The sequence below is a fragment of the Planococcus citri genome, chromosome 3 (assembly GCF_950023065.1).
Source record: "Planococcus citri chromosome 3, ihPlaCitr1.1, whole genome shotgun sequence".
Classification (NCBI taxonomy): Eukaryota; Metazoa; Arthropoda; class Insecta; order Hemiptera; family Pseudococcidae; genus Planococcus; species Planococcus citri.
The window spans coordinates 17,874,756-17,894,070 of NC_088679.1; the positions used below are offsets into that span (position 1 = coordinate 17,874,756).

The window sequence follows — 19,315 nt, forward strand, 5'->3', positions numbered from 1 at the left end:
CCCTCTGGAAAATTTTACCACCAAAGACATCAGCTGTCTAAAATGTGAATTGTGAATCGAAGACAGCTCCAACGTTCCAGCTATGCTGATTTCACCGGATGTCTGAGTACATTACTCAACAACTGGCGTATACTTCAAAAATGCTGACGCGGTGATATAGGAACTTGACAGAGGGTCGCCGCGCTAGTGTCGCCTTGTTTCTGATTGGCTGATGAAAGGTCCCCAAATAAACATTGGAATGTATTGTAGTGAAAATTGAAGGAAAATTGTTGAAAATTGCCGAAAATTGCTGATAACAACAGGACCTTCCGTTAGTTCCGGTGTTTTTTACTACAATTTCCTAGAGTGCAACAGTTGTCTTGTCAAATCCCTATTGTGGATCCAGGTAGCTGATTGAGTTGCTTATCCAAGTTCATTGCCGCTTACAAAGCATCTTTAACATCGACCAAATTAGAGGAAACATGATCGTTTTTCATGTTTGAACGGAGCAGTTTTGCTGTCAATTTATTGCTCGATAATTCTTGAATTAGGGAAAAAGTTGAAAATAATGTAAAAAATTGCGTCAACATTGTAATCGTTTACCTATTTACTTTGTAATTACACGTAATTTGTCCTATTATTGAGATACAATGTATGTGTAAAGTCAACAAACATCAATAGTGACTTTTAGATTTTTCTATTCGAATATCCGAAAATTCATTCGTTTATTATTACTGTTTCACGCTAACGTTCGCATTATAGCAATTACCTATCTGTTTATTTGTCTATACATAAGACGTATTTGTTTGTTTGTAAATATGTTAAATACATCCAGTTTTATTTCAAATTGTGCATCATATTAATACCTAATGATATTTCGTTAGATTATGTTAGAATTTCATTTTTAAAAAAAAAATAGTAGGTACCTAGCTTCTTTTCAAGCATATGGCTTCAATTCGGAAAAATTGGCTCATTTTTACAGTATGGAGCTTTAATGAGCTTTTGAAAGAGTTTTTGGAGGGTGGGAGGGAGGGAGAAGGAGAGGAAGAAGATTATTGCATTGAAAATAATTTCCAACTACTTGAATTCATATTAACGACATTTTTGTGGTGAAGAGTATAGAAAAACAGTGCAATGTGAATTTTTAAGCAAAATGTGTCATAGAACAACATCGACAGCAATAGACTTGAATCTAAAGCTCACTTCATAGAATTGTTTTCTCAAGTCATGGCAACATCTTAGTCACCGTATACGTGTAATTTACACCCTCGTGTGCCAAACCGAAAGCTTGTCTCCAAAGACACCCCCGTCTGCCCTGTTCTTACACAGCGAGCAGATATCAACGTATCTTTACAAATCGTAAATCTTGGCCACATGATTCTAAAAATGAACTAGCCACATTACGTACGACTTCCGTTACCGCGACTACCTCGCGTCAGCTTTCTCGCCTACCCATTCGCGTTTTTTAATTCAACAGATGAAAATATTCGCCATAATGTTCTCGCCATCGCTTTACTCGCGTACAAGCGATGAATGAAGGAGTCAAATTCAAGTCAATGTACATCGCAGGTCCCCGGAATGATAAATAGCTCGAGTAATTAATAAATATCTCAGGTACTAGGCCGGCTGGGACTATGGTCTATGGGCTGCACGACGAACGCAGACGTCAATCAATATTCAAACTTTATAACCTGTTCTTCGATGTATGTAGTATTTCAGCCCGAACTTCTCCATCGCAGACGCGCAGTCATGCGACTTTATAACCATAAACAGAAGCAAACGAGAGACGAGAATTACGCGATCGTATTCGGCGACAACGATGCTATAGGTAAAGGGGGAAAAAAATACTTTCAGTGTACGAATGACGAGTGTCATTCAATACAAAGGTGATTAAACGTGTACATGGAAGCGGTTTAGGCTTCGGGAATTAACCATGTTCAACCTGCAAGTGTATAGTTGAACCGAGAACCGAACTCAACTCATAATAGCTCGACTTTATAATATATCGACTTCATTAACGAACTTATTGATGGTAGACGAACCACCGAAGCAGAGATGGAGAGATTCAGATGATTCGTGAGCGAGGTTTTTTCACTCACAAGGAAGAGCTCCCTTTTTTGAAATAAATCATACCATTTGGACGAACGAGTTGTAGTTAATTTGACGTATGATGGGTGCGATGTGGAATTGAGACGAGCGCAAATCGTGTTCAAATGTATGCGATTAATGATCAAGGTGTAGGTGATCTGTTTGGCTCGATGGATAGGTTGGTCGAAATTTACGCTAAGCTATACCTATAGTTACATTTTCACATTTCTTTAATGGTATCTGAGCAAGATGAAAAAAAAAAAGATGAAAGAGAACCCCAGCAGGTTAAAAACAAAGCTCCATATTATGTAGAGGTACATCAAATACGTCATAAATGCTTAAGTAACTTTATTTAAAGTACGTATTTGAGTACGATGAGTTTCGAGTATCAAGTAAATTCTGTGGGTATTTTTCTGTTGCATATTTATCGACTTTTTGATAAAGTACAACTGTACCTATTGGGTTTTGGTCGTTAACAAGTGCGGGTCATATGCTTTCGATGGACACTGGATACATTCGAAGAAACGTTTTTCATGTAATTTACATTTTAACGATATTTTTAAAGAGATAAACTTGAATGTGTTTTTTTTTGAGTGATAAAAAACAATAAGTGCTACATTTGGGGAGTAGATGATTTTTTCCAAGTCGATAGACAATTTTTGTGAATATGGACAGGCTCCAAGAAGTGAAACTTTTGACACGTGTATTTTTAAAACAATTAAAATGTGCTCATTTTTCAGTTCTTCATGAACGAGAATTTGAGATTTCGATTTTTAATCCACCCAATAAGTAAGAAATCCGAAATCAGTTTGGTCCCAGTCCTCTCAGGGGGCGGGTGGGGGCTTCAATTATTTTCACATTGTCTTGAGGTACTCAACTTCAGCAGCGCATACCTCTAAAGCCATGATACTTTGATCAAAACTGATACCACAGTTCGAAAGGACATTGTATTTTAAACTTTTCAAGTATTTTGAAATTTTCAAAAGTGTAAAGATAAACTTTCAAATTGAATTATGAAAGAAAAATCACTTTTACAAGAAAACACTATATTTATTATTAGAAAAAACGAGTCTAATTCGCAAACGTCGACCGAGGTATCTTTCTGCTGGACTTTTCCCATCCAATAAGGGAGTAGCACGAAAACGGAGTAGAATTTTATTCATCAGCAGTTGAATTGATAAGTTTTCGTGGTCCATCTTGTTGAGTTTTGATTTCAGTATTTGAACGTACCGTTCGGCAAGACCATTTGTACTCGGATGCGTTGGAGCAGTGAACATTTGAAAAATACCACGTTCTTCGCAGTATTTCTGGAACTCGTCGCTTTTGAAAATTGATGCATTGTCGCTCACTATAATTTTCAGATAACCGTCGACTGTGAATAATTCTTCAAGTGCTAGCATAGTTGACAACGACGTTGGATCTTTATTGAAAATCTTGATTTCTGGCCATTTTGATTTTGCATCGACTACAATCAGAAACTGGTAGCCTTTTCTGAGACTGGCGAAATCGATGTGAATTCGATCAAAATTATTTTCAGGAATTTCCCAGTGATGAACTTTGACCTTGGCTAGTTGCACTAAAAGTGATAATTTCCTACATACGTTTCAAATTGAAAGTTTAAATTTCAAAATGACGCTGTTAGTGAGTTTCTACCATTTAAAATTACGAAAAAATTTCCACAGGTGTACATTTTGATGTTTTTTAAAAAAAATAGATATTTGATTTTCAAGATGGGATCTCTTAATGGTGGAGGAGTGCTCCCTCCCCCCAAAATTTGGGCAAACTTTCAAAAAAAAATCTGGGGCATGTGACATATTGAATAGTATGTTTTTGGTGACGCTGAACACGAATATGAAGTCAGATTTTTGATTGGACCCCATCCACGACCCCCAGCACTTCCCCAAAGGGAGTAAAAGTTGACAAAAAATGGTTTTACTTGTGTGACACATGAAATAGTATGTTTTCGATATCACTGAACACGAATATAGCCTTAGTTTTTTCAAATTGATCTCACCCATGACCTCCAGGAACCTCCCCAAATAGGTAAAAGTCCAACAAATGGGTAATGATTTCCATATTCAGAGTAAGATCGGATTGGAATAGGTATCTGACGTCATATTCGTGTTCAACGTCACCAAAAACGTACTATTTCATGTGTCGCACAAACAACACACTTTTTTGAACTTTTACCCCATTTGGGGAGGTGCTGGGGGCCGTGGATGGGGCCCAATCAAAAATTTGATGTCATATTCGTGTTCAGCGTTGCCAAAAACATACTACTCGATATATCACATGCCCCAGATTTTTTTCGAAAGTTATGCCCAAATTTGGGGGAGGGGGTGCTCCCCTTCCAATAAAGGATCCCATCTCGAAAATTAAATATTTCGAAAAAACATCAAAAGGTACATCCATGGAAATTTTTTCAGAATTTTAAATGGTAGGATCCCACTCACAGCGTCATTTTGAAATTTGGACTTTCAATTTGAAAGTTCAACTTCCAACTTTTGAAAGTTTCAAAGTACTTAAAAAGTTCAAAATGCAATGCCCTTTCGAACTGTGAAATCAGTTTTGATCAAAGTATCATAGCTTTGGAGGTATGCACTGCTGAAGTTGAGTACCTCGAGACAATGTGAAAATAATTGAAGACCCTCATCCGCCCCCTGAAGGGGCAGGGTCCAAACTAATTGCGGGTTTCTTACTCATTGGGTGAGTAGACATTTTTTTTAAATTGAGCAAAATCGAAAGACGTGACCTTCGAAATCGCGTTTTTTTGGTCGAATTGACATGGAATGATTCGAGTACCTGCCTTATTTTGGAAAGTTGGAATTTTTCACTTCTCTCCCCCCCCCCACCCAACAACCGGCATTACCAGTGAGAAAAATTATTCACTATTTTTATATTTTTTTCTCATCTGCAAAAAAATCGTCAGTAGCCCCCCCCCCCCGTTGAAAAAATGCAAAGAATGCAAAAAAAAGGTCCAATTTATAAAAATAATTTCAAGTATTTCTACATCAGAATTTTTCTAAAACAACTAAACTATCTTTTCGAAAATAAATTCGATTCAAAGTACGTACTTGGCTAAATAGTAATTGATAAAATAACGTTGAAAAAATTCATCGCATAATAAAAACAACCATCTGAGTCGAATTCGACGACGATGATGATGCAGATGTACCATACACATTTACTTTTCTCTTGAAATCATTTTGTTTGGGCGATGAAAATAACTCGAGCTGGAGCAGACATCATGTAGCACATAAATCGGAAAGGTAAAAGGTGTCTGTGGGATAAAGCAGCTGTGCATTTAGAAGTAAGAAAGCTAAATTTGTATACGATGGTTTTGACACAGCTTTAGACTAGTATGTCTCAACGTCAACGATTTATAAGCGACATTCGTGTTACGTATAGGTAGGTACTTGGGCCAAACTTCGTCACTTATTTACGTATAAATTGTCGTCGAGATGGTATTTTTTTACTCTTCACTGAATAGAGAATTGTATGGTATGTTTGATCAATTCCGAATTCCTGATCTAAGTCTCGGAGAGAGTGAGGTAGTTGTAATGATTTTGCATTTCTTGAGGTTTTGTCTGAAGTGAGAATGCAAAAAATATTACACAACGTGCAGTTTAATTTTAGACGAGATTTCTATTTTTTTACAGTCAAAAGACTTGATCTCAATGGGAAAAATCCAATAAAAAAATATAATTTTTCTGTTCGAAACAATTTTGCAAAAATCAATCAAGGAAGTTAACCTATAGACAGTAGACACGTGCAAGAGGTAAACGATAGCGAGGTGTTTTTTTCCATTTCTAAAAGAGTAAAGGCAGCTATAACTTACGTATATAAATCGTGACGTTTGAAGATACGATTTATCAATCTATCGGAAAGTATTAGTCGTTCGGATATTGTAATTATAGCGTTAAGAAACCCAGCAACCAAGGAAGCCACACCCGATTATCGGTAATATTCGCGCCGAATGCCCAAATTTATTATTTCCTTTGCCTTTTGTTAGTTTACTAGGTACCCAATACCTTGGCTACAGACTATACAGAACTAGCCAGCTACTTAGATTTATTCTTCATTCATTAAAAGCTCTCGGTCAGAGGTCATTTTTTTATCTAAAGGTAGCGTGATTTTAGTATCATATCAGAATGAAGCACCTTTTTCGTGACCTCGAGTTCAAAGTGGTGGTCGTAATGTAAAATTTGATCGAGCGTTTGAGCTAGAAAGTTTTTTAAGAGAGGTGTCACACTTTTGGAAAGTTTTTAAAGCTTTATGTATAGTCATTTACATGGAAATTATTTTTGTTGATTAAATTGTTGTCTCAAAATTTGATTCTCATCAAATTTTTGTTTCAAAAGTTCATCATTTAAAATACATATTTCAGATACTTTTTTTTTAATAAACTCAATTTTTATTATTATCTTTACTTATTGAATTTTCTAATTTCAAATCTAATAAAAGCAAATGGATTGCCTGCTATTTCATTACACCAGAAAATTTGTTCAAAATAATCACCAAGTACCTATTTTTTTTTTTTTTCAAGTTCAAAGAAAACGCCAACAAAATTTAAGAAATGCTACTAAATAATTGAAAATCCAACTGACAATTTTTCATAAAAATGTGAACCAGATTTTTAAAAATTTTAGAGATCAGAAAATACATTTTTTGTAAAAATTGAACAAAAAAAATAATAAATCCATAATGAAGTGACAGCCATCGATTGGCATAAAATATAATCAGAACTCTGATCTAATGACATCTGGTAGGATAAAATCAGATTTCATTCGATCTGATCAGAAAGGTCTAATCAGATTCAACGGAGATTTCCTTCATTAGAATATGACAAATAGAAAAGCCAAAAAGAAAACCAGGACATTTCAATTGATATTACTGTGGGTTTTTATTTGAAAAAAAAAACAAAACTTTTTGGTAAAGAAACAAAACTTAGTCTATGCATTGGCAATTTTTGGTAAGTTAATAAAAATGACAACTTTTTCACTTTCTGATAAAAAAAAGGTCAATTTTTGGGGAAAAGCAAGATTTTGACAATTTTAGCAGAAGAAGAAGGATTTTTAGTCGATTTCTGGTAAAACATCAAAACTTCAGGCAATTCTGGAAAAACGTGAAATTTTTTGCAAAAAAAAAACAAATATTTTTTACCCATCTGATTTTGTTAAGAGCAACAGTTTTCATGAATTTTTGACAACTTTAAGCAAAAAGCAAGACTTTTGACAATTGCTCAAAACGTGATAACTTTTTGAAAATTTCTGGCAAAAAAAGCGAGACTTTTGGGTTATTCTTGAAACAAAATAAATTTTGAAAAAGCAGAATTTTTTGGTAATAATTATTTGCATTTTGAAATTTTTGTCGAAAAATTGATATTTTTGTAACTTAGGTGTTTCAGTAAAAAAAAAACCTACATTTATGTAGAAGACTCTGGGTGGTTAATTTTTGGGGGGAAATGAGATTTTTTGATATTTTTTCTCAATTTTTGTCAAACAAACGGAACTTTTCAACTTTTTAGTAGAAAAACGAGACTTTTTGCCAATTACGACAAAAAAACGACATTTTTGTGATTTTTACCAACAAAAAAAATTTGAGACTGTTGAGAAATTCTTAGCCACAATCGTCCATTTTTAGCAAGAAATTAGAATTCTTGACAATTTTAACAAAAAGGCACATTTTTTTCATTTTAGGCAGAAAACGAGACTTTGACATAGTTTTACAAAAGACTGGATTTTTCAACCATAAAGTTTATAAGGCAGTGTAGGCAGTTTGAAAATTCTTCAGAACAGTGAGTGCTGTACCTACTTCTACAAATTAGTCACTTATTGATATCATTGACAATTTTAACTTCTCCAAGATTAATGAAAAAAATTGATTTTTGAAAATTTTGAGGGAAAAGTGATAAGACTCCATATTTTAGGAGTACAAAAATGGGATTCAAACTTCTAAATATACATATTACACATTAGATTCTTTTAGAGCTGCCTTACATTTTTAGGGCCTTCATAATTTGTTTTTTGGAAAATTTTGGCCCCAAAAATATCGATTATTCTGGTACAATTCCCCGAATCCAATTTCTCGAAATCCTTTAACGATATTTTTATGAAATTTTGACCAAATTTAAGTAAGTAGAGATTCATCAATTTTCACGATGCTTATATGTATTAACTAATTTCTAGCATTATTCGTAACTTTGTAAATAATTTTTCAATTTTAACTTGCTCGCAGTCCAATTTTTTTTTCAAGAACTCTAAAATCTCGTCGAATTTTGTTGATTTTGTACAATTTATTATTTAAATAAGTCTTTTACAAAAATCCAATCAATTTATATTATTTTTAAATTTTTTTCGTTTCATTTGCTCTTCCAGAAAATTCTTTTGGAACCCTAACCTAATTTAAAAAATTTCTAACGTAAGGATGAAAATTTCATTTTTTTCAAAATTTTCTATTCAGCGTGTAATTCCTCAATTTTTCTTCTCCCTGCTAAGAACATCGTATCTACGAGCCTGTCTGTATATAGACTGAGCCCACACCACGTGTAAAAAAAAAAGGTAAACCTGCCATAAGCCAAAGACTCGCGTGCGTTATCTATTACATCGATGAATGAAAACAATACGCACCATGCGTTACTTAATATTGTACTATCACATCTAACATCGCTAGTCCAAATTACTCTTTATAAACCGGTTAAAAAGTACCAGGTTTTTGGGTACCTTACCATACCTATAACACCTTACTCGTAGCTATGCCCACTGTACAGATATACGACAGTATACCCTCCCTCCCTTTTCCCCAAAAAACATGTATATTATTCCAAGACAGCATCTAGTAACTCACTACCTAAAAAAAAAGTCGTATACACGAGCACTGTACTTGCAATATCTTCCTTATGTATCATCCGGGTAGCACTTTGGCAGACATGTAAAATAATACTCTCACAAGTACAAGTAGGTACATTTGTTTTTGCAAACACTGCTCGCCAAGACACAAAGGGCAGTAAAAAATGTACAAAAAAAGTTGATAAATTACGAAATTTTCACCCATTTGTTTACCTTTTGATGTTCAGGGTAGCACAGAGAAATCTAATTCCTTTACATCTTGGCGAGAAAGAAACTGGGAAAAAAAATCATTTCCCGATTTATACCTATCCAGAGTACCCATAAGGTGCAGAATCAGTTAAAAGTACACGATAAGTTCGCCCGTTTAAATCATCGCCTACTTGAGACAAGTCATAAAGTATGGTCGAGGTTGCGGTATATTTGTAAGATACATCTGATTATTTCGGTTCTGTACGACGACTAGTTTTTCTCCATGGAGTGTTTTTTTCGTGTGATGAATATTTTATATTTGATTATTGTCTTAGATGTACGTATATACGAGAGTGTTATTTACTATTTAGGATAGTGTCAAGGATGCGTAGATATACAATGCGTTGTATTTTAATTTCAAACACATAACGTTCTTCTCGCCTCGATTTTTTTGTCCTGGTGCTCGATTTATAGGTATTCTCACCCTAGAGAGAAGTAATTTACAAATATTTGCCGCTCGTTTGGAGCCCAAACGACCCCACGTACGAGGGCCGATGTCGAATAACCTTTTGCACGCGTCTGTAGCCCTATTTCCGCACTCTGAGGCTGGCTCGTCGTCTTCGGTACAAATTATTTAAATACCAGGTTGCTGCACGACGTCGACGACTGACTACACAGTCTCTCTCTTTTGACAGATGTATATTACGTCTGTGTTATCGTAATGCTACCTATGGGTGTTATGAGTCGTCTTGTAAACACCATGTGCTTATTAATAGTACCCCAATTCGACTACATAGATGCACAGAAGCAAAGATGTACGTACTGGCTCCACCAAGTTCAACCGAAATAATAAATATTCCGCTAAGAGTAATTTTTACACAAAATTTAACTCGGTTAATGATCGAAATACTCGTCTTTACTCTTCCTCTTCCTCTTTCTTTGCATTGTAAACTTATACGACTATCAGACTCCATAATTTTGTACCATGTATCTCCAAAGTACCCGCACACGAGAAAACGTACGCACGTAATTAGTATTCTTAAAAAAGGTACATATAATAAACGAAGTGTCTAAACGCCTGCGCCTCCCTTAACCTATTATCTGAAAATTCCTTCCCCTCGAAGATGAACACATATACAATAAGATTTACTTACATAATACGCCAAGATGACTCGTATCGTATCTCAAACTCGTAAATCAACCGGTTAAATAAATATTTGTACTTTGGTGTCCTTAAAGAATGTCTGTGTCTTTTTCTCGTCGACTCTTTAGATTATATTAAGACGTAATGTAAACGATTTTTGTTTTCTCTTTCTCCCTCTGTATTGTTTTAGGTATTAGATACTCATTTGTAAGACTATAGGTATAATGATGCCAATGGCGTTTTAACGCCTCGGAATTCAAACAACGCGTAACCGATGGCAAATAAAATGACAAATTAACGAGATACCTACGTATAGTAATGACCAAATATTATAATTCGCTGAATGGACGTCTCATCGGAATCGCAGACGACCTCGAATCGTTGAGATTCTTTTATTTACCAATTTACCAAACTATTTTGTTTTTACGATGTACATAGTTTGATTTTTGTCGAGTTTTGGTTTTTTTTTTAAATTTTCGATATATGTATTTCGAATGAAAGGGAACGATTTTTTGGATTTAATCCCTTCCCTTCCCTTCCCTTCCCCCTTTTCATTCTTGTCGAGTTTCGAGTTGTTTTGTTTTTGAAATGTTGAGTGAAAATGAACGATTTTTTGGGACTGATCCCCTCCCTCCCTTCCTTCCCCATTCTTCGCAACCAAATACTTCAGAGTCAGTTTTCGTAAACTGAGTGGAAAAAATATGATGTTCGACCTCATCATATCCTTCGATTTCGCTCAATTTTTTTTCCTCCAAAATCTAACCATCCATTAAAAAACAATTTCAGTATTTTCAGTTAGTTCACAACCCGTCAAGGAAAAATTATTTGGGAGGGGAGGGGAGAGGATGTTTATTTCATTTTCCTCGAGGGATTGATTAGCTAACTGAAAATGACTGAAATTGTTTTTTTTTATGGATCGTGAAAAAAATTGAGCAAAATCAAAAGACATGGGGTCGAACTTCCATATACTTATGTATATTTTTTTCATTCAATTTGCGAAAAATTACTCTGAGTCTGAAGTATGATTGTGAGGGAGAGGAAAGGGAGGGAACTTTTCTGCATGTGCTTGGACGTTATTTTTAGGATCAAAATTTTCCAAAAAAAACTAAGCAACTATAATATTACTTTCTCCCAAATATTTTCATGTTGGCGTTTTTCCATTAATCTTGGAAAAGAAACAAATAGGTAGGTATCAATGATCCAACCTTTCACTTCAAAAACGTTCAGTTTTAGGTCATTCTGAAGCTTTCAGCAAGTTTTCAATTTTCTCCAGGAATTTCAAATTCTCTAAAGGGTCAAAAACGAACTTTGGCGCCCACTCATAGCTTTGATCAACCCTTATTAGACACCCTCTCGATCGTTTGAGGTGATTACCGCGAAATTCCAGGATGAATGCCTGTTGTTCATGGACTTATTGACCAATCAGATTCTTTTACTGATAAAAAAATTATATTCGAACTGATAAAATACTCCTGGAATTTCACAGTAACCACATAAGAACGGTCAAAGGAGTGCCCAATAAACATGGATCAAAATTTTAAGTGCTTAAGTTCATTTTTAGCCCTTCCACAGAAATTTGAAATGTTTGGCGAGAATTACAAATTCGCTGTAGACTGCTGAAAAATAGATCGAAACTAAAATTTTCAAAGTGGTAGGAAGACGGAGAGCTGAAATATGAAATAATCCTGCTTCAAAAATGAACAGAACCTCAGCACTTGAAATTAGGTATATGCTTTTGGATTAGAGGAGAAAAAACTGTAACTGCAGTCAAAGAAAAAGTCAGTTTAATCAGATAATTTTTTAAGCATGATTTGAAGATTTATTTAAATCACCCAACTGGAAAAGACAACTTGAAACCGATAAATCGTCGAAAAATTCAATAAAACGTATCAAAGATTTACAAAAAATTCAAAAATAATTCAAAAATCTCTAAAAATTGCACGTTAAAAATTCTCTAAAAATCCATTTGCAAATTTGAAAAATCTATTACTGTTGAGATTTGTCTCCACAGCTGTGATGGAGTCCATTTAAAATTCAAACCTTTTATCATTCCTATTGAACCACAGTGATCTACTTCTTTATGCAACTGATTGAGAGCGAAAAACGAATTAAATCCCATAACCTTAAAATATGGAGACAATTTAAAAATTTTTTGGGAATGGAAAATCTACACAAGATTCTAAAAAACTGTAACGTAAATTAGCTCAATTTTAAATTCTCCAAAATGTTTTTTTTTTTTTAAGGAGAAGGTAACACGTTATTTGAAAATTTACTGAAAATCAGTCAGTTCTTTCAATATTGTCACAGATTCACCAAGTTCTTCCGAAACTAATTTCAATTGCTCAGAAATCATTCAGAAGGTACGAAAAAATTATTTGAGGTTATCAAAAAGTTCACCAAGACTTCTGAAAGGGTGAGGAAAAGGGGGATGGGGGTATCGAGCATTTCACCAGAATCATGCTCAAGGATTGAGAATGCAAGATTTACTTCTACTATTTTTTTTTTACCACTTCGAGAAGTTATTTCACAGGGAAGCTTCTCAACCTCACTCTGTTTGACCAAATTTTTCGAAAGTTAGGTGAAGAAAAAAAATCAAAAAATCTCCAAACCCAAATTTTTGGTCTTTGAAGGTGATTCTGAAAGCATTCCAAAGATTTGAAAATTATCAAAAAAGAAGAAAAAACTCGAATTTTCAATCAACACATCAAAATTGCTCAAAAATTTGAAAAATGAGCTCAATGGCAGAAGAGGTGTAAATATTAATTTTTCCATGCTTGAAAATTCAACAAGACTTGGCCTAAATTTAAAATTTTGAACATTGTTCGGCACTCTAATTTTTTAAAAGAAGATCAAAATTTCAGAACATCGACAAATTCTTCAACCTACCTACAAAAACTTCAAAGATTCCGGATTTGTTCGCAATACTTCAAAGGAGAATAAACCTATACCTACTTGGCGAATTTCCGAATGATTTGTTGAAATATGTACTTCGATGACACATTTGAGCATTTCTTATTTTACCATCTGATTTCAATAATTTTCTCTTCTTTTTTATTCATTCTTCGAAGAAAAGAATTGATAAATGCGACAGGTCATTGTGTTCAGTTGAGTAGAGTCTGACCTGGCAGACGGTATACCTATATTCTGAAGGGTCATCGATCATTATCAGCAAGTTATGATAGTGTTCCAGAATGACATATTTGCAGGTCATCGTAACTGGAGATTATATTGTTCGTTCTTATATAGTTACTCGTAGTAGAACCAACTTCCAAGCATCCAATCTGTCGGTTTAATCCTCTTTATTAAGTATTATGATCCGTTAAACCGCGACGATATAACGATTATTACGTGTGAATATTAAATATTTCATTCCGAATGCTCACACGGTTTTGATTAAACGAACTTCAACATCAAAATAACTCAATATTTACCTTTAACCCAGACCTACCCAAAAAACGACTTAATTTTTGAGCAAATAAAAAACTCGGTTACCTTGCGAAACTTTAATTTCAATATGTAATCAAATCGACGACCGATAATTAATTCTTTGGCACTCCTGAATAAGTAAATCATCGTTCGATTAAGCGGAATTGGTAAAAAAAAATCAATATTTATCGAGTATCGAGTTACAGACTTATTGAGAATATAGGCTAATTTCAATTTTCGATTCTATATGTCATCTTTACAAGATCTGCAGGTTCGATAAGCGCACATGTTTTTTTGCCTTCATTTTCTGGAATAAACCATAACATCGAGTAACATGGTCGACGGTACAATATTTCGCTTCACTTGATACGTGATGGATTGGCGGACGATCTTTAGACGCTGCTAGGAGATGCGAGAGGTGCGAGGTAAATGGCGGAGGCAACCACACCGACTTGTGAGAATGGGTAAAAGTTGCGTTAACATGTACGAATGTGTGGGTGCGTTTGAAAATAAGCGGTAAGTCGCGTTATGTAAACGCTGCGGTCGCGGTTTGCCATATTTGGAGGTGCAGTGGCGCTTGTCCTTGTGACGTCAGCGTGCCAGCTGCTATGTGTTTGGGTGTGACTCTGTATTTTCAAAAATTTACTTCCAAAATGGTCTTCAGGTGGAGATGGTTTCCTATGTACTACAGTCAGAGACGTACACATGTTTTGGTTGTTGTTATTTTTTTTTTTTTTTGGCTACGTTCGAGTGTGCAATTTGATGGGTCGTGAATGACCCACATTTCATCTGTTTCAGTCCGTCCTAGAGCTGGTTTTTATTTTCAAGAGGTTCAGACAGACGATATAGAAGGCGGTCTATTAATAATTTACCGCGTGCCATGCTTTCAACGTGAAAGGTTTTGAAGGAATAACATACGTTTCAAAAAGGCATCTTCCATAATATACTCGATTCACCTCAAGGAAATGGTTCATCGAGAACGTCTCGTTTGGTGGGGAGAGGAAGGTAAGAGGAGAGGTCATTGATGCTGAAATCAATTTCTGGGAAAATGACCAAAAGTTAATTTTTGGCAGTCCATTGTGATCGCCAGCCATATTTTCTCCCAAAATGGATTCCAACCCTCCCATCTTTTTCCTAACTCATTTTGGAATTTTTTACGTCTTCTGCTCCCTTCTTAAACACGATTTGAAAGTTTCGAACTGTGAAATAAGAAAAGGAAAGATAAATAAAAACTACTCCGGCTGGAATTTTTCTTCTTTGAAACAGCCAAATTTACCCATAGCCCATGTATAAACTCATCACAAGAAATCAAAATTCAAAAAAATTCAATTTTCAATTCCAAACATCAAAAAAAGTTTTAATTCATTCTGTTGTCTTATTTTAACCTCTTTCTGACGTATTTCATGAAAAAGTTGATAAAAATCACACTCATAGCAAAAAAAACTAAAATTCGTTCATCTTTTGAATTTTTTCGAATTTTGATTTTTTTGTGACGAGTTTATTTCATTGAGTAAAAGGGGGGGTTTCAACTTTTTCAGCGGATACGTAAGAATAGGGGTCAAATGGGTGAACTTCACCGCTCAAAACTTTTTTTGTGTTTTAAATCAAAAAATCACATTTTTTCGCAAACTTTCAATTTTTTAAAATCGATTTTACAACATAATGCCATTCCAATTTTTTGATATGTTGTTCAGCATGAAAAGTCGTCCATAAAATATTTTTTCTGAATTTTTCAATGTCGGAACGACATGAAAATGACGTTTTGAAACTTTTCAAGCTAATTTTTCGTACGAAAAAAAGTGGCAACATTGATTTTTATGATATAACCAAAAAGCCTTTTAAAACCTCTACCTATTGGAAAAAGTTCCATTTTGGTAGGTATCGTGGTTATCCAGTAATCCACTGCTGGAATGGATGATATTTCAAGTTCACTGAAAACTTTGATACCCCCTAGCAGCCTTTAAAAAATGACTAGAGGGCTGCGATTTGCGTCATTGGTCAACCCTTCGGGAAGTCTTCTCACAGAAAAAATTTCAAAAAAATTGCGGACCCCCCCCTTACCACTTCTTGGTCGAATTGACGTGGAATGACCTTTTTGGTAAAAATTTTTGAACTTTACCAATTGAGGTGAAAAAACTATCAAAATTGGGAATATTTGAATTTTAGCCAACAATTCGCTAGGAAATCTCTACACAACATTGCATTTTTCCATTAACCCCCCCCCCACCCCTCCTCAATCTACAAAGTAACTCGACTGCGATATCAGCACCTCGAGTGATTTCCTACAAACAAGATACAGCAGTCAAATTATTTCGCTGGAGAACCCAAAATGGCTCGAAATGGTCAAATGTCACTCCAGAGAATTGAAAAAATTTAGGATGTCTTTTTTGGACCAATTTCGGCTCTAAAAATTCTTATTTACTATTCAAGTATCGTCACTTTGAAGTTTGAACAAAATACATCCATAGTTTTTTTTTAAATTCATCAAGATCCGTCAAAAATTGACAATTCGAGTCCAGCAGCTGAAAATTTCTCATTTGGAGAGAGAGATAAAGCTAATGACATCTTTTCAAACACCTCCCATGAGCCGAATTTCATCATTTTAAGCAATTTTGGAACCTCCAGTGATTTTTTCAATTTCTTAAGAATTTTCTACATTTGAACCACTTTTCCAAAGGACACATCGGGAGTGTTTTTTTTTTCATTTTTAATAGAATTTTTTTTTCTCAGAAATATGCAGGAGAAAAAAAACACACTCAAGGTAAGTTTAGGAAATTGACTCAAATGTGACAAAATTGGTTCAACAGGTCAAAATAAGCCCCAAGTAAATTTTCAGCTGGCCAAATTATTTTTTATGCCTTTCTGGAGAAATTTTTAAAAACCTGGAAAAGTCTAAAATGGCGCTGGAGGTTTCAAAATGGCTCGAAATAGTGAAATTTCGATTACCCAGATAGTTGATTTTAGACAAGATACAACTATTTGTGTGAATTCCCAAAATTTCTCAACGAAAAGAAAACTTTGGATTTTTTAATTTTTTTCCTCAAATGCTCTGGTGAAAAAAACATACTTACTCAAAATGTTCACTTGGAAATCAGCTGAATTGTGGATAAACTATCTCATTAAACAGGCCGAGAGTAAGCCACAATTCGATTTTTAGCTCTGCAAATTAATTTCCACGTCTTCTGGAGAAATTGAAAATCGCACTGGAGACTCCAGAAGGGCTCGAAATGGTAAAATTCAGATTAAGAAGATTGATTTTAGGTAAAATAAGGCCAATCGTGTAAATTTCAAAAATTTCTCCTCGGACAGAAATGTATCAATCTTTTTCTTTGAATGTGATGGTCATAAAAACACACTGAAGGTGTCCGCCTGGAAAGCGGACCAAATGTCAACAGGTCAAAAGTAGACCATAACTCGATTTCTAGCACCTCAATTTATGCAATTTCCACGCTTCCTGGAAAAATTCAAAAAATCTGAAAAAATCAAAAATAACGTTGAGTCTCTAGACTGGCGTAAATAATGATTACATTCGTTCCGGAGATGTTAAAATTAGTTTGAGGACTAATTTTCATCTTTTTTACTTACTGACCATACAACTTGAAAAAAGAAACAAAAAACAAAAAAAAAATACAAAAAAAATCCATTTTGGATTTCAAAAAATGTTGTCAAGAATCTAAAAAAATTTGAGGCAGTTGGAATTTTGGTTAAGGGGGTTTCAAGCTATACTATACTTTGTCCAAAAATTGCGATCACTTTCAAATCAGAGGCGAACAACTCGAGAAGTTCTATATCAAGTTCTAAATTTTTAAGGTGAACAAACATAAATTATTTTGAGTGGATACCAAAATTTTGAATATATTTGTACATATGTACATATTTCAATATTTCCTCTGCCTTACAATTAAGTAAGATATTATTGAATAAGCAATAATCATGCTTGGTTGGGCAATTTGAAATTTTTTTCAACAGTTTATGCACAGGTAACTTTTTTTGCACTAAAGATGGTATCAGAAGGGGAGAGAAAACTAATAAAATACACACATATTATGTTGAAATATGAGAACTTTTATCGAATAAATCGACATAAAGTTTTCAATGTCAATTTATGTACTTGACCTCCTCCCCTCCCCTACTGGCCCTCCTCTCCACAACCACCTCACTTCAAAGCTCAAAATATGTGTTGTACATATCTGATTTTCAGCCAAAAAAAATGACGAATCATGACAGGTGTTTCTATAAACTTTATTCGAATTTTTTTTTTTTGCCAAATCAATAACTTGGAACTTAAAATTTTTGAGTCTTCATCTTTCTATAAAATTGAATCATTTTCATTTTGATTTTATGATTTTATAAGATTGAAAAGAATAAGGCACATTATTCTAATTTAAATAATGTGTTTTAAAAAAGTTCTGTAACCTCATCAAGATTTACTCATAATTTTTGTAAAAATTCTGTTCTGTCAATGAGCAACAATTCCGAATCTAATCGAGTCTCCAAGTCATGAATGGCGCGGCACAGAAGCGTAGGAGAAAATGTAGTCAAGGTGCACCCACATATAAAATCAGGTAGAGTTGGTTGTATTTTATTTTCCTGAAAAATACTACACACACAAACACTACACAATCGACGATGAGTGTAAAAGTACAGAAAAAAATTAGTAAGAAATAAAAAAATAGTGACGTTGAACATCTTTTATGGCAAGCAGGCAAGCTCGTTCTCAAACATCGAAGAGCATTCATTTTGGTATAATTCACAATCACATTATAGCCAAAAAAACGCATCGTATATAATGGTATTGGGAAGAGTAACGATTATTTGATTCTTTTTAATCACGTGTTCGATGTTCACGTCTTGGAAGATGAATCGTGAAAAAAAATCAAAACCGAAAAAAAAAGCTTTCCAGGAACCAAATTAGGTAAACACTCGACCGATTCATCGTCGTCGTCGCGGGAACGTCGATAAAAATAAGTTCGAGAATCACGCGACCGAGAATGAGCTATGCACGAAAATGGGATATAAATTTCGAAGACGATGGCCGAAAATACATCAATTTTATTATATTTCTCGAACGACGACGAATGCCGAGGCCGGACGTACTTGTACTCTTATAGACATAGGGATGGAGGCAAAATAACGCCGATAACGTGGGCGACTGATTTGTTGGTCAACTTTCATTTAATTACTTAACCGACCAGCTGCGATTGTTGTTTTGGTAGTGAAATTCAAGAGTATGATACGTTTACACGAGGCTTGGGTCGAAGAAATGTGCCAAAAAGTTGGATAAATTGAACCTATGGCGCTAGTTACTTAGTCTGAAGGTTACTCGAAGTGAAAAATCTCATCTCGAGTAACTTAGCCTAGGTAGGTAATCTGTGTATTAGAAAAAGGGTATCTACTATGTAAACTATTAAGGAATCTATGGTTGATATCTCAACAAGAATGTTGTACAAACTGAGACAATATTGCCTTCATCACATGAGAAAGAAAGAGAGAAAGATGTGGGTAATTGGCCGAAAATTGACGCGACCTTAATCGAGTTGTTATCAATTTAATGTAGTTTAATCTCACCAGTGTTAGAGTGTATTCGATTAATGCGGCTATAAACAAAGGTCTCATATAAATGTGATCCAATAAAGGATTC

General features: G+C 34.5%; 1 protein-coding gene across 2 annotated transcripts in view; it reads left to right on the plus strand.

The window, feature by feature from the left end:
* if (inflated) overlaps nt 1-19,315 on the plus strand; it is a 112,535-nt gene that overhangs the window by 28,838 nt on the left and 64,382 nt on the right. The window lies entirely within an intron of this gene.